Source organism: Ornithorhynchus anatinus, chromosome 18 (assembly GCF_004115215.2).
Source record: "Ornithorhynchus anatinus isolate Pmale09 chromosome 18, mOrnAna1.pri.v4, whole genome shotgun sequence".
Taxonomy (NCBI): Eukaryota; Metazoa; Chordata; class Mammalia; order Monotremata; family Ornithorhynchidae; genus Ornithorhynchus; species Ornithorhynchus anatinus.
In genome coordinates, this window is record NC_041745.1 from 9,625,433 (window position 1) to 9,641,063 (window position 15,631).

The 15,631-nt window shown below is 44.0% G+C and overlaps 1 long non-coding RNA gene across 1 annotated transcript; it reads left to right on the plus strand.

Annotated features, from left to right (window-relative positions):
- Window positions 1-357: 357 nt before the first annotated feature.
- Window positions 358-1,250, plus strand: LOC120638989. The gene is made up of 2 exons (XR_005661072.1): window positions 358-547; window positions 1,012-1,250. It is a non-coding gene; the product is annotated as an uncharacterized LOC120638989 (long non-coding RNA).
- Window positions 1,251-15,631: the final 14,381 nt, after the last annotated feature.

The window sequence follows — 15,631 nt, forward strand, 5'->3', positions numbered from 1 at the left end:
CTCACTATCCTAATCCCCATTTTACAGATGAGGGAACTGAGGTACAAAGAAGTGAAGTGGTCTGTCCAAGGTCACACAGCAGACCATTGGAGGAACCAGAATTAGAACTCAGGTCCTTGTGACTCTCAGGCCCAGGCACTATCCACTAGGCCATGCTGCTTCTCAGGATGAGCTTGGTAGACACTCTAATATACCAGGTACAGACACATGCTGTCATACGTCCATACCGGGCAGATGGCATACCGTAATGATGTCATAAGTACGCGTTGCAGGAGGGCCCTGAGTTTGTTCAAACCTAGGGTGATTCTCGGCAGGAAACCCTAAGAGATGCCAAAGAGGTTGAGTTGCTTCTAGCTGTAACTTTTTAGCTTTTGTTTTTCTGGTTGGCGCAGGATAGCAACAAGGGGTTACTATGGAAACCAAGCCACTCTCCTCCACCCCATCCTCTTCTTAGCATTCTTAGGTTTGTGAGAACTACCAGACTATGTCAATGCCGTCATTCTATCATGCCAGGCAGGGCAGGGCTGATATCCTCTTTAACTTCCAGGTAAACGTGTGTGAGTGTGACAGAGCCCATTATCGAAGATCATCAGCCCCACTCAGATTCACTGGCTTTGTCTTTCTTCTTCCAAAGCACTGGGAAGCTATCATGGGTAGGATGATGTTTAAAAAATTCATGAATGCAAGGGAATTGGCAGAGCGATTAAATGAACTGAATTCAGTCAGATTCAACATTATTAACTCACTTCCTAGCAGCTGATACAGGGAACATGAAAGCAAAAGGGGAACTAAAAATTGAACTATTAAAGCTGGCAGGTTCTCACTAGGAGACCTCGGGATTCAGGGTTCGAGGAGCATAAATGTCCTTTGACAAGAGGCAGAAAGACAGAACTTGTGGCTCATTTTAATCGGCCTGACGCGGGGCTAAAGACGGGAGCTGTTTCCCACTTATTTCATGCCACAGTTGGCAATGACACAATCTCTGACTTGTTTGTGGTTTCTTCACTCTAGGAAACAGGATTTCCCTCTCTTCCTTTGGCTGAGAGGAACACTTGCTCCCTGCAAAGCAACTGGAAGAGCTTTCTATTTCTATCAGTAACACCAGTGTGACAGTGTCACCCCCCCACCCCACGGCGTGCCAGCAGAAGAAGATGACCGGATACCTAATCCAGCATACGGAAACTCCAGAGAACAGTTGTGAATGTGTGTGTTCGCCTACAGAACCGGAATAAAAACACTGGGCATTTTTATCTTCTACTGTGTCCCTTCTTAGTTCCTGAATTCCCTAACAGCATCTTAAATCACCTATTATTCTAAATAGTGATTAAATGGTGGCCAAATAAAACGTAACTTACATTTTCCCCAGGGCTTGACACGTAGTAAGGGCTTAACAAATACTATAATAATAATGATATTAATAATAATGATAACTGTGAATTCAGAATGGATGTCACTTCTTTATACATGTTCATGAACACCTGTGGCAGACAATGAGCTATCTATGAGAAGCTCTAGATTACTCCCCTAAGTGGCAAATGGAGTCGGACAGCATTTTGCTTGGAAATTCAGATATGTGTGAGTTCAGGAAGGGACCAGAGCGTGACCTAGTGAAAAGAACATGGGCATAGGAATTAAGGGACCTGGCTCTACCACTTGCCTCTTGTGTGATCTTGGGTGAGTCACTTACCCTCCCTGTACCTGCTTCTTAGACTGTGAATCTCATGTGGGACAGTGACTTTGTCTGATCTATCTCACACCTACCCTAGTGCTTAGTACAATGCAAGGCATCTAGTAAGCACTAAATAAATGTCTTATGCAGTTGGGTCTCCAGAACGCCCCACCTCCACCTGCAGTCCTTCTGGTAGTGTATCCACAGAGTTTTCTTGATAAAAATTCCCAAGTGGTTTCCCATTGCCTTCTTCCCCGAAGTAAATTTACGCCTCCACCCTCAACTCTCTCCCATACCGCTGCTGCCCAGCACAGGTGAGTTTTGCCTTGTAGCAGATTGCCTTCCACTGGCTAGCCACTGCCCAAGCTAGGAATGGAATGGGTAGGCCTCTGCTTGACTCTCCCTCCCACAGCCAAGACTGGTAGGGGACTGGAAACACCAGGTGTGACCCTGAGAGGGGATTTAATAAATAACTTCATTATTATTATTATCATCACCACCCCAGAATTCTAGGGTCACTTTAATCCATGTCACAGGTTAGAACCTGAGGAACACTCTTTCTTAGTGGAAAGAGCCTGGGCCTGGGAATCAGGAGTTTAGGTTCTAATTCCAGCTCTGCCTCTGGCCTGCTGATGTACTTGGCCAAGTCTCTTATCCTCTTGGAGTCTCCATTTCCTTATCTGTAAAGTGGGGACAGGATGCCTGCTCTTGGAGTGAGACTGCAGGTGGGGCAGGGGCTGTGTCCAATCTGATTATTTTATACCTACCCCAAGGCTTTGCACAGACTTGGTATCATGTAAGTGCTTAAGAAATACCATAGTTACTCTAATGATAAGATTCTAGAACTCTCCAGTCTATACTCAGTTCTTGGAGGTGCCTTTGGCTAAATGGGACATCCATCAATCAACAGCATTTACTGAGCACTTACTGAGCTGTAATAACCACTAATAATAATAGTGTTTGTCATGCACTTCTGTGTGATAAGCACTCTACTAAGGACTGGGATAGATACAAGAGAATTAGGTCAGACACAGTCCCGTGTCTCTCAGAGGGGCTCACAGTCTAAGTAGAAGGGAGAGCAGGCATTTAATCTATATTTTAGAGATGAGGAAACTGCTGCACAGTGGAGTTAAATTACTTGCCCAAGTTCACGCCGCAGCCAAATGGCAGATCTACAATTACAGTCCAGACCCTCTGACTCCCAGACTTTCCAGTAGGCCTTGTTGCTTCCAATACAGTTGGGAGACATAAACCCAAGGAGCTCACAATCTAATGGAACAGCTGATCATATTCAAACGAAGGCAAATCATGGCTATGACTCTTTACACTGTTTCTAGTTCCACAGTGACTAACAGACATTTCATTTTCCCCACTACAGCTCCTGCCCAATTTGCCAGAGCCTAATGCTTTTGCACACCATACACAGTACTCCAGAAGCATATCATGCAACTCTGGGCCTACGATATCTTGCTATTATACATCTTACACAAGCTGTGACAGCAATACCCTGAAGACTGTAAACTCACTGTGCACAGGGAATGTGTCTACCAACTCCCATATGGTTATATTGGATCAATCAATCATATTTATTGAGTGCTTCCCGTGCGCAGAGCACTGTATTAAGCGCTGGTTATAGGCAGGAGCATATCTGCTAATTCTGCTGTATTGTATTCTCCCAAGGGCTTATTACAGTGTTTTGCACACAACGCTCAATAAATACTATCGAATGAAAAAATGCCACTGATTGATGGATTTTTGAGGGGCTTAATTTGGTTTTAATTCTTCCAGTAGCCTAAACTAAAGAATACTAATACCGGATTCCAAAACAAATCATTCAGATCTGCCATACAGAGTCTTATCTGGCCTGAGAGACAATTTCCCTAAACAGTATTGCCATCATCAAGAGGAATTATGATGAATTTATACACTGAGATTGCAATTAGTATGCAACGAAAGGATGTAGCTAATGTTCTGAGAAGCACCTTTATTGTGATTGATACAAACCAAGAATCCAGAAAATCTTCTCTATTAGCTTTGAGCTCAATGGCAACATGCTCCTTAGAGCCCCTCAGCAGTCTAATATATTTAAAATAAAACAAGAGTGGTTTAGCTATTTGGGGAAATGCATCCTTCAATATTAAATGATGGACAGTAACTTATCTTCTCTGTCTTCATGCCTTTATGAACATCTTTATCTGATTTATAGGCACAAGAATCCAAGGCGCTGAAAGGCTGTTGAAAGGACACATTTATTTATATCCACTAAAATAACATTAAGGAAGCCCAGATTTTCCCCCCAGTGATAATAGTGTTTATTTAGCAATATCCTTAGGGCTGGTGATCAGAGCATTCTCCAGTGAAATATTTAGGCAATCAGCATTTGGAGGGAAAGAGTGACTACCAGGAGACTGTAGTGGGTGGCAAATAACAGAGAAGAAGCTTTGAGCTGAAGAGTTTATTGATTCCCAAACCACTTATCTCTAAGTTTACTCCTCCTTGACAACAACAGAAAAGCAATCATTGCAGCACTCTAAAGGGGACAGAAAGGATTATAAGCAGTGTGGAGCCTGCTGCAAACCTGCAGGAGCATTTATGATGTCATTACTTGCTCAGAGTTTAGAAGTATGGCAACATTCCGGTTTAGCATTTTCCTCGTCATCCCTGAGGTATCCTGGTTGTGACAACACCACCTCTCAATCTTCACTTTTGCCTCTATTGTGCTATCTTCCCAGGACAAAGAGGCTGTTATTTACTTGGGGCAAGCTCACCTTTTCCGTCAGGTACGCTTCAAAGGCTATAAGATGTACAGTAACGATCCACAGGTAACATGAAATAAATCCTCTCTCTTGCAATATCATCACTAAAAGAGCATAAGAGGCTCAAAGGCTTAATGAGTTACGGGGAACAATCATTCTCACTCTTCCTGGAAGAGAACAGGGGTAGGGAAAGATGAAAGTACATCTGCAAGAGCCAACGATGAATCAGGGGCAGATCAGGCCGGTCTGCCCCACTGGGATTCTGGGAAAATCTCTGTGGTTGGTACCCACGTGACCTCCATGGCCTAGAGGTAGTGTCCTGGCCACCTGGCACTCCAGGGAACTCACACCATATATGGAGAATTGCCCTGACTTTGCCCCCCGATCCTGCCATGAGGGGAGAAGCCTACTGAGTTGGGGAATCATCGAGGGCCTACAGACTGTGGGCCAGCCCCACGTGGCTATCTGGGCTTCCCGCACATTGGTCCCCCAGCCGGTAACTCCCTCACCATCCAAACCGGCCAGACCTCAGTCCTCCTCATCTTCAAAGACCACGTCCCGCAAGCCTTCTCCGACTACCTGCTGGCATCACGGGCTACATCAATCCAAAAGCCACTTCAAGCCCTTATGCATTTATCCCCATCATCAGGATTTATGTAATGCATATATGCTCAATTGTAGTAATAATAATTTTATGGTATTTCTGAAGTGCTTATTATGCAACAGGCACTGTAGTAAGCGCTGGAGTAGATATGAGCAAATCGGGTTAGACACGTTCCTGTCCCCCATGGGGCTCACAGTCTCAATCCCCAGAGATAGAGAGTTAAAATAATAAGGTAACCGAGGCCCACAGAAGTGAAGTGACTTCCCCAAGGTCACACAACAGACAAGTGGTGGAGTTGGGCTTAGAACCCAAGACCTTAATAATGTTGGTATTTGTTAAGCACTTACTATGCACAGAGCACTGTTCTAAGTGCTGGGGTAGATAGAGGGTAATCAGGTTGTTCCACGTGAGGCTCACCATTAATCCCCATTTTACAGATGAGGTAACTGACGCACAGAGAAGTTAAGTGACCTGTCCACAGTCTCAGAGTATGTCAGTTTCCCCATTAAACTGTAAACTCCCTGTGAGCAGGGAACCTGTCTTTGGTTTCTCTTGTGCTTTCCCAAAGACTTTATAATGTATTATACTCACTAAATCTCATCATTGCTACTGTGTTTAGAGTTGTGGGCAGGGAACATGGCTATCAACTTTGTCATGTTGTACTCTCCCAAGCGCTTAGTACAGTGCTCTGCACACAGTAAGTGCTAAATAAACACCATTGACTAATTCATTTAGAGCATTGTTCTAAGCACTTGGGAAAGTGCAATGCAGCAGAATTGGTAGACACAATCCTTGCCCACAGAGAGCTTACAGTCAATAGGGAGAGAGTAATATTAAAATAGGAAGAGGGGAAATAGTAGATCATAAGACTATTTCCCTTAGTATCGTGGGGGTGGGTGACTATCACCCTCCACTTGGGCCCCAGCAAGGTAAGGAGGGAGCCTACTAAAACTCTAGACCAGGAGCCATCAATCTTTTGCCTAGGAAAAATACTAATATTTTAGTATTATTACTAACTAATACTAATTATTATAGTAACAGCATTTTAGTAGATTTTCAATAGTAATTCAATAGTATTTATTGAGCGCTTACTATGTGCAGAGCACTGTACTAAGCGCTTGGGATGAACAGGTCGGCAACAGATAGAGACAGTCCCTGCCGTTTGACGGGCTTACAGTCTAATCGGGGGAGACGGACAGACAAGAACAATGGCACTAAACAGCGTCAAGGGGAAGAACATCTCGTAAAAACCGATGGCAACTAAATAGAATCAAGGCTATGTACATTTCATTAACAAAATGAATAGGATAATGAAAATATATACAGTTGAGCAGACGAGTACAGTGCTGAGGGGATGGGAAGGGAGAGGGGGAGGAGCAGAGGGAAATGGGGGGAAGAGAGGGTTAAGCTGCGGAGAGGTGAAGGGGGGGGGGGCGTAGAGGGAGTAGAGGGAGAAGGGGAGCTCAGTCTGGGAAGGCCGCTTGGAGGAGGTGAGTTTTAAGTAGGGTTTTGAAGAGGGGAAGAGAATCAGTTTGGCAGAGGTGAGGAGGGAGGGCGTTCCAGGACCGCGGGAGGACGTGGCCCAGGGGTCGACGGCGGGATAGGCGAGACCGAGGGACGGTGAGGAGGTGGGCGGCGGAGGAGCGGAGCGTGCAGGGTGGGTGGTAGAAAGAGAGAAGGAAGGAGAGGTAGGAAGGGGCAAGGTGATGGAGAGACTTGAAGCCTAGAGTGAGGAGTTTTTGTTTGGAGCGGAGGTTGACAGATTTTGTAGTACGATCTTGTAGAATAGATTCTGGACCGTTGAAAGCCGGTCCTTGTGAGTTCTTTCCTTCTGACTGCAACAGGAAATACAAACAGCAGATCCTGACACATTCTCTGATTGAATGATGAGCTATCCTCAGACTGCTAAGAATCCAAGTCTCAAGGCTCTCTGTCAGATTTTCCCGCGTTAAATATTGGCTCTCTTCAGTCACTACTCCCAGCTCCCAGTGCCCCCAAACCCAATTTCTAACTGTCGCTCAGATGTGAAAATACTTCCTTTCCCAAATCTTCCAGACTCCAGTTGTCCCCATCTTCTAAGAATATCCCACCTCTCCCAAGAAGCCTTCCCCAGCTGGTTGGTGACACGACCCTTCTTGCACCAGCTACCCAGCACCCCCTCCAAACCCTCAGTCCATTCTTGCTCTTCCTACCTTCAGCCTTTATGTCCACATGCATATTTTTATTTGTAGGGCCAAGCACTGATTCAGCTATTTCCTCCTGATGTATTTGTGCTTCTTCCTGTGGAATACTTGTCCTTCACCCTGCTCCCATGAGTTGTGAATTATCTTTGCCTGTCTGTAAGCTCCTAGAAGGCAGGGAATGTGTTCTTGTTTCTGTTTTATGTTCCCAAGTGCTTAGCATGTTGCTTGGCCCTCAAAGAATCAATCAGTGGTATTTATTAAATGTCTACTGTTGTGCAGAGTAAATGTCTACTGTTGTGCAGAGCTCTGAACTGAGTGCTTGGGAGGGTACAGTATAAGAGTTTGTAGACACGTTCCCCGCCCATAATTTTTTATGGTTTTTGATAAGTGCTTACGTTGTGCCAGCCACTATTCTAAGCACTGGGGTAGATACAAGCTAATCAGGTGGGACACAGTCAATATTCCACATGGGGCTCACAGTCTTAACCCCCATTTTGCAGAAGAGGTAACTGAAGTGCAGAGAAGTGAAATGACTTACCCCAGGTCAAAGAGCAGGCAAGTAGCTGAGTCAGGATTAGAACCCAGGTCCTTCTGACCTCCAGGCCCTTGTCTGTCCACTAGGCCATATTCCCAGTGACTGACTGATTGATGTGGCTCTCGTCCAAAGCATCCACTCGACTTTAGGTCTGTCTGGCTTGGACCCAACTGCCTAGTTTTTATTTTAGTCATGCATCCAACCCTCTCTGAAGTTCTCCCATTCCAGTGAGCCTACAGGTATGTGTTGTGAAAATACGTCTATGATGTTATAAACAGAAATCTCTTTCCCTTTTTTAATGGCATTTCATAATAATAATAATGATAATAATTATTATTATGGTATTTGTTAAGCACTTACTATGTGCCAGCCACTGAACTAAGTGCTAAGGTGGATACAAGCAAATCAGTTTCAACAAGGGACCTCAGTCCCTGTCCAACATAGGGCTCACAGTGTCAATCCCCATTTTACCGATTAGGTAACTGAGGCCCAGAGAAGTTAAGTGACTTGCCCAAGGTCACACAGCAGATAAATGACAAAGCTGGGATTAGAACCCATGACCTTCTGACTCCCAGGCCCATTCTCAATCCACTACACCATGCTGCTTCTCACACTGCTAACCTGTTAGGTAACAGGCAGCAGGAACAGAAAAGTTCTTAAGACCAGATCTTTTGGAAATATACAGGCTCTTAACGGGATCTTTTTATGATATGGTCAATCTTTACTGCTTGAAGGCCAAATCCTGTTCTTGTAGGAGTGCCTGTTTGTTCTCCTGGCCGAATCTGCCACATTAAATGTCAGAACCCCGTTATTCTTAAAATCCTACCACTTGCTACCTTTCTGTTGGTGATCTTTTTTTATTTCTGATGCTGTGAAGTGGTATAAAACAATTATATTGGGTTGGTTTCCAGACACAGCCCCCCAAAACACATTTCATACATCAATCTATTATGGAAATTATAAAAATAAGGATCTTGTTCCTTGGTTCTAAAAGAGAAAGTGGGCAACGGAAAACCTCTAAATGGGTCTGTTTTTCAAACTCGTCTTTGAAACATTAATATGTAAATTATTACTCTTTAAACTATTTTGAATCCCACCTATTTATTATCCAATCCCACTGGCAATCTTTTGAACTAACATTATATAATTCCATCCAATTTGGGTGAGGTATTCCATTCCCCTAAATGTAGATATTCCTGTTGACAGTGCATGCAGTTTTAAGCAAGTTAAAATAATGTGTGCTCTGAAAGTTATGCCTAGCACTTATTAACAGTTGGGACTGGACTGTAAGAAGGCTGATTAGTGATTATGGCCTCAAGGTCTAGGATTAAATGTAGTGTTGCAAGCTATGAAATAGGGCCAAAATTAACACATCTCTAAATGAAGAGATTAATATGATGGATACTGGGGTTAATGTCCTGCTTCTAGCTAGTTCCACCAGGATTAACAACATAAAAGGGATGCTGTACAATGAGTCGCCTGCATAATATCCACTAGACTAAAAGTGATTTGTCATTAGGTACAAGGAAGTTAGAACTCAAGAAGTGAATTAAACCTCCAGACCCACTTTGTCTGGAGATACTGTTGTCTTCCCACCTTTGGAAGAGATCAGGATCTACACTTCAGAAAGGAAGATTTTGGGGTTTTTTTAATGGCATTTGTTAAGCACTTATTATGTGCCAGGTACTGTATTAGGTGCTGAGGTAGAGTCAAAATAATCAGACTGGATACAGTAACTGTCCCACATGGAGCTCCCGCTTTTAATCCCCATTATACAGATGAGCTAACTGAGGCCCAGAGAAGCAAAGTGACTTGCCCAAGGTCCCACAGCAGACAAGTGGAGAAATCGGGATTAGAACCCAAGTCCTCATGACTCCCAGGCTCGTGCTTTATCCACTAGGCCACACTGCTTCTCTAAGGAAGGTTCTATGGGATATTGGAAGTCTTGTGTTAAAGGGTAGAGGTGGTAATAGAAGTAGGCACAGATTCACTTGGAAAGAGTTCAAATCTTTTGAATGAAGTACTTATCTTCTAAAACCTGCAGTGATTGGATGATTTCTTAGAGGCAATACTTTACATGGTAAAGGATGTTTGCTTTCATTGTCATGGACCAAATGGGAAGACAAGAAAGAGAATTACTCTCCACAACCCCCAAAATCATAGATGCCTTTTTACCAGAGCCCTTGTCATCTTCGCACCGAAGGATGACGCAACAGCGACAGTTTGCGATGGGTGAACAGAGACTGGATTTCTTCAAAACTGTTGCATGCCCCGTATTTACTCTCAGAGCTGCCTCTGTCACATAACTTCCCCATCCTTAGCTTGGAGGAAGCAGGAGGGACTTATTTTTGTACCGCAAAATTGTAAGCGGTGATAGCAACTTGCATCAGTGGAGAATTTATTAAGGTCTCAAAGGTCATATCTCCTGAGAGGCCTTCCCCGATTAAGCCCTCTTTTCCCTGGCTCCCTAGCCCTTCTGCCTCATCTATTCCTCCAGATCTGTGACCCGAGGGCATGTGGCATTAGGCCCACCCTCAGCACTCGTACTTATCTATAAATCATATATTATAAATTATGTATTTCCATTATTGTCTGTCCCGTCATCTAGACTGTGAGCTTGTTATGGGCGTGGAATGGGTCTACCAACTCTTTTATATCTTTATCACTCTATTTATTTTGTTTATTTTGCTTAATGAGATGTACATCACCCCGATTCTATTTAGTTGCCATTGTTTTTATGAGATGTTCTTCCCCTTGACTCTATTTATTGCCATTGTTCTTGTCTGCCTGTCTACCCCGATTAGACTGTAAGCCCGTCAAATGGCAGGGACTGTCTCTATCTGTTGCTGACTTGTACATTCCAAGCGCTTAGTACAGTGCTCTGCACATAGTAAGCCCTCAATAAATACTATTGAATGAATGAATGAACTCTCTTGTATTCTCCCAAATGCCTAGAACAGTGCTCTATACATAATAACTGTTCAGCAAATGCCATTTTTTTTTAATGGTATTTGTTAAGCACTTATTATATGCCAGGTACTCTCCTAAGCATGGGTATACATACAAAGTAAGCAGGCTGGACACAGTCTTGATCCTCATTTTGCTAGATGAGATAACAGGCCCAGAGAAGGGAAGTGACTTGCCCCATGGTCACACAGCAAACAAGTGAAGGTACCAGGATTAGAATCCAGGTTCTTCAGAGTCCCAGCCCCTTGCTCTACCACTAGGCCATCCTACTTCTTGATTGGCTGCATGCTGAAAGATGAGGAAGCGGCAACATAGTAGCAAGGAGAAGGGGTTAATTGCAAAGATATTCAACCCCACAGGTAATAAAGTTTACACTTCCAAGCAGCCTAATGGGAAGAGCTTGGGTCTGGGAGCCAAAAGAACTGGGTTCTAATCTCAGCTTCACCACCTGCCTGCTGCCTAACCTGGGACACACGACTTAACTTCTCTTGGCCTCAGTTTCCTCTTCTGCAGAATGAAACTGTCATACCTGTTCTCCACCCCTCTTCAATTGTGAGCCAGATGTGAGTCAGGGGCTGGGCCTGATCTGATCGTATTCTCCTCAGCCCTGCTCTTGCCACATAGTAAGCACTTAAAAACCATAATCATCATAATCTTCAGAGAAGCAGTGTGGCCTACTGGAAAGAACACATGCTTGGGACCTGGGTTCTAATGGTGGCTCCACCATTTTTCTGCTGTGTGACCTCGGGCAAGTAATTTCATTTCTCTGTTCCCTAGTCTGCAAAATGGGGACTCAATATCTGTTCTCCCTCTTACTTAGACTGTGAGCCCTATGCGACCTGATTATCTTGTATCTACCCCAGCGCTTAGTTCAGTGTTTGACACAGTCAGCGCTTAACAAATACCACATTACTTTTTGATTGAGGTAGAACCACATGGTTTGAAGCAGCCTTGGATGATCTTTTAGGGAAGAAAATTGGTGGTTATCAAAAGCCATATTTAAGTTCTGTCATTTTCACTTCCCTCTCTCTCAGCTGACCTGTTTCTTCCAAACATGGGTCTCCTTCAGTCTCCTCCCCATTCCTGGAATAACTCCTGGGCCTCGATCTGACACTCTGTCTGTGATTACAAATGACTTTTCCTCCACAGTTACCACTGACAGTCTAGAGTATAATACAAAAGTTATGTATTTATTTATGCATATTAATGTCTGTCTCTCCCTCTAGACTGGGAGCTCACTGTGGGCAGGGAATATGTCTGTTTGCTGTTATACCATACTCTCCCCTGCACTTACTACAGTGCTTTGCACTCAAAGGGCTCAATAAATATGATCGAATGAATGGTAGACACAATCCTTGCCAACAACAAACTTACAGTCTAGTAGGGGAGATAGGCATTAAAATAAATTACGGATATGTCCATAAGTGCTATGGAGCTGAAATCAGAGTGAATAGCGAAGTGTTTAAGAGGCATAGACCTAAGTGTGTAGGTGATAATAATAACAAAAATAATAATTACAGTATTTGTTAAGGGTTCACTATGTGCCAGGCACCGTACTAAACTCTGGAGTGGATACAAGCAAATCGGATTGGACACAGTCCCTGTTCTTCGTGGGGCTCACAATCTCAATCCCCATTTTCCAGATGAAGTAACTGAGGCTCAGAGAAGTGAACTGATTTGCCCAAGGTCAACCTAGCAGACAAGTGGCAGAGCCGGGCTTAGAACCCATGACCTTCTGACTCCCAGATCCTTGCTCTTTCGACCGCACCATACTGATGCAGAAGAGAACAGGGATAGTGAGGGCTTATTCGGGGAAAGGACTGAATGGGTGCATTACCAGTGAGACACAGACTTGAACAGAGCTAATGCTCATTAGAACAAACTTTTCCACTCAGATAGTCCAATTGCAATACAAACCTCTCTTAGCAAGGTTTGAAAAGTGGTAGAGGTGCAAGCTATCCATCCCAGCCCCATTCCAGGCATCATTAACTCCAGGGTATGCGCCATTAACTACATATATATGGAATAACTCACTATTTTCCTTTCCATCCCACCTCTGTAAGGGGCCACCAGGCTAGCAAATGGATGCTTCAGAAAGACATCATGAAAAGCATATCGAACAAAGATGCGTGGGCAAAATCATTCGTATGGCTCTTTCGTTGCTCTTGTGTGTTACATGCTCACACCTTCGCTGGGAAAGAATACACGACAGGGTATGTGACCTTAATTTGATTTTCTGATGTCTTCAACAAACAAGGCTGTAGAAGAGTGGTTAAGCACTGCCTATAAAGGCTGAAGTAGCTTGAGGTCTCAAACACTCAGCACCTGCCATCAAAAATGAACTCAAGCTGGTTCCAAATCAGAACAATCCTGAGTGGCTTTACAACTTTTTAGGTTGGATTTTATCTGTAAAGAGCAAAGGCCTGGGAGTCAGACCTGGGTTCCAATCCCGCTCTGCCACTTGTCTGCTGTGGGACCATGGGCAAGTCACTTAACTTCTCTGTGCCTCAGTTACCTCATCTGTAAAATGGGGATTAAGTCCATGAGTCCCAGGGACTGTGTCCAACTTGATTATCTTGTATCTACCCCAGAGCTTAGAACAGGGCTTGGCACCTAGTAAGCACTTAGCAAATACTGGAATTATTACTTTTCAGGAGTTGTGCGGACCAGAAACCTGGACCTGCGGGGCAGGCGGGGGAACGTAGCGAAGTGGGCAGAACCAGGATTAGGACCGAGGTCTCCTGATTCCTAGAGTAGCACTGTTTGCACTGGACCAATGGCAGGGCTGCTGAGCAATTCACAGATAAAATTAACATTGTGGCCTAGCAAGAAAGCCACGAGACTGTGAGTCAAGAGGAGAAGAAAGTTCTAATACTAGCACAGCCACTGGCCTGCTGTGTGACCTTGCTTGGGCAAGTCGCTTAGCATCTCTGGGCCTGGGGTTCCTCATCTGTAAAATGGGCATAAAGTGCATGCTCTCCCTACTGCTTCGATTGTACGGCTCACGTGGAATAGGGACTATGTCCAATCTCATTACCTTGTTTCTATCTCATTGCTTAGCACAGTCCTTGATAACTATTACACCTTTAATACCATAATCCATCAATGGCATTTTTGCAGTGCTTACTGTGTGCAGAGCACTGTACTAAGCAATTGAGCGAGAACAATAGAGTAGGTAGACTGTATGCTCATTGTAGGCAGGGAATGAGTCTGCTTATTATTATATTGTACTCTCCCAAGCGCTTAGCACAGTGCTCTGCACACAGTAAGCACTCGAGAAATGCAATTGAATGAAGATCAAACAGAAAAGGCTCCTTCCTTATATGCATGTTTCCACATGGGGCTCAAACTCATCTCCATTTTACATGAGGTAACTGAGGCCCAGCAAAGTGAAGTGACTTGCCCAAGGTTGCAACAGCAGACATGTGGCAGAGGTGGGTTTAGAATCCAGGTTCTTCTCACTCCCAGGCCCGGGCTCTATCCACTAAACCATGGTGCTTACCACGCCGCACTTCTGCTGAGATCAGTTGCCTTGTGGCACATTTGGTTCCCGCTTGCTCCTATTCTATGCACACCACTTCTTTCTATCCGTTATCGGTCTCCCCAATTAGCTTGGAAGTTCAAGGCAGAAAATGGTTCCACTACTCTTATTGTATATCCCGAGCAATCAATTCAGTGCCCTGCACACAACAGACCCTCAAAAACAGATGATAAAGAAAGCAATGATGAGAAAGTTTTTGAGTCAATTCCTTGATTTCCACAGTTAGACTTCCTAACTCCTTTTACCACCTTCCAAAAACAAAGGAATCAGATTTAAGACCGCCTGTCCATTAAGCTGGGCCGGAACGCTAAATGAATTCCGACTTAATTCTGCTGCTGAATTCAGTGAACCAGCTCATTTTCACTGAATCATTAGAACTGCCATTTGCAATAGGAATGACTGTTCATGCTTTACAGTTTAATTACCTAGACAATACCATTAATGGTTTTAAGCAAAATTTTTTTTAAAAAATAACCTGCATTGAGTGGGTCGTGTGAATGATCACTCAGCACACCTTCCCTCCTCATACCCGTCAATTACTCTCCCTCCCTTCAAAGCGTTATTGAAGGCACATCTCTTCCAAGAGGCCTTCCCTAAGCCCTCCTTTCTTCTTTTCCCACTCCCTTCTCTATCATCCTGACTTGCTCCCTTTACTCATCCCTCCTCCCAGGCCAATGACACATGTATATAGCTGTAATTTATTTATATTAATGTCTGCTTCCCCCTCTAGACTGTAAGCTCCTTGTGGGCAGGGAATGTGTCTGTTTACTGATATACTGTACTCTCCCAAGCACTTACTACCATATTCTGCGCACATTAAGCGCTTAATAAATATGAATGAATGAAAGTGCAGTTTATTGCAATTAACCACTCCCACATCTGAAAAGAAGAGCTCTGTTAGTTTCATCTTAACTTTAGTTACTCCAAGTTCTCCTAGAACGCAGGGGCTGTGCTATTGCCAAATCCCTGCATTAAAAAAAACACACACATTGAAGCCTTCATAATGACCATCCCCATGCACATGAATAAGCATACAATTCTTCCTTCCGACGCCGCATCACACTGTAACCAAACAGGATCACAAGTTCGAAGACGTTCTCTAACTTCCCAAAAGATGAGAGGTAGTGCAACCAAGGGCTATGGAAGAACTTAGTTTATATTTCTAGTTCTTTACCTTAGTTTCCTAAAGCACCAACAGTGAATGCAGTAAAGAGCAGTGTAGCCTAGTGGATAAAGCACAGGCCTAGGAGTCAGAGGACCTGGGTTCTAATCCTGACTATGCTACTTGTCAGCTGCGTGATCTTGGGCAAGTCACTTAACTTCTCTGTGCCTTGGTTACCTCCTTTGTAAAATGGGGATTAAGGTTGTCAGCACCA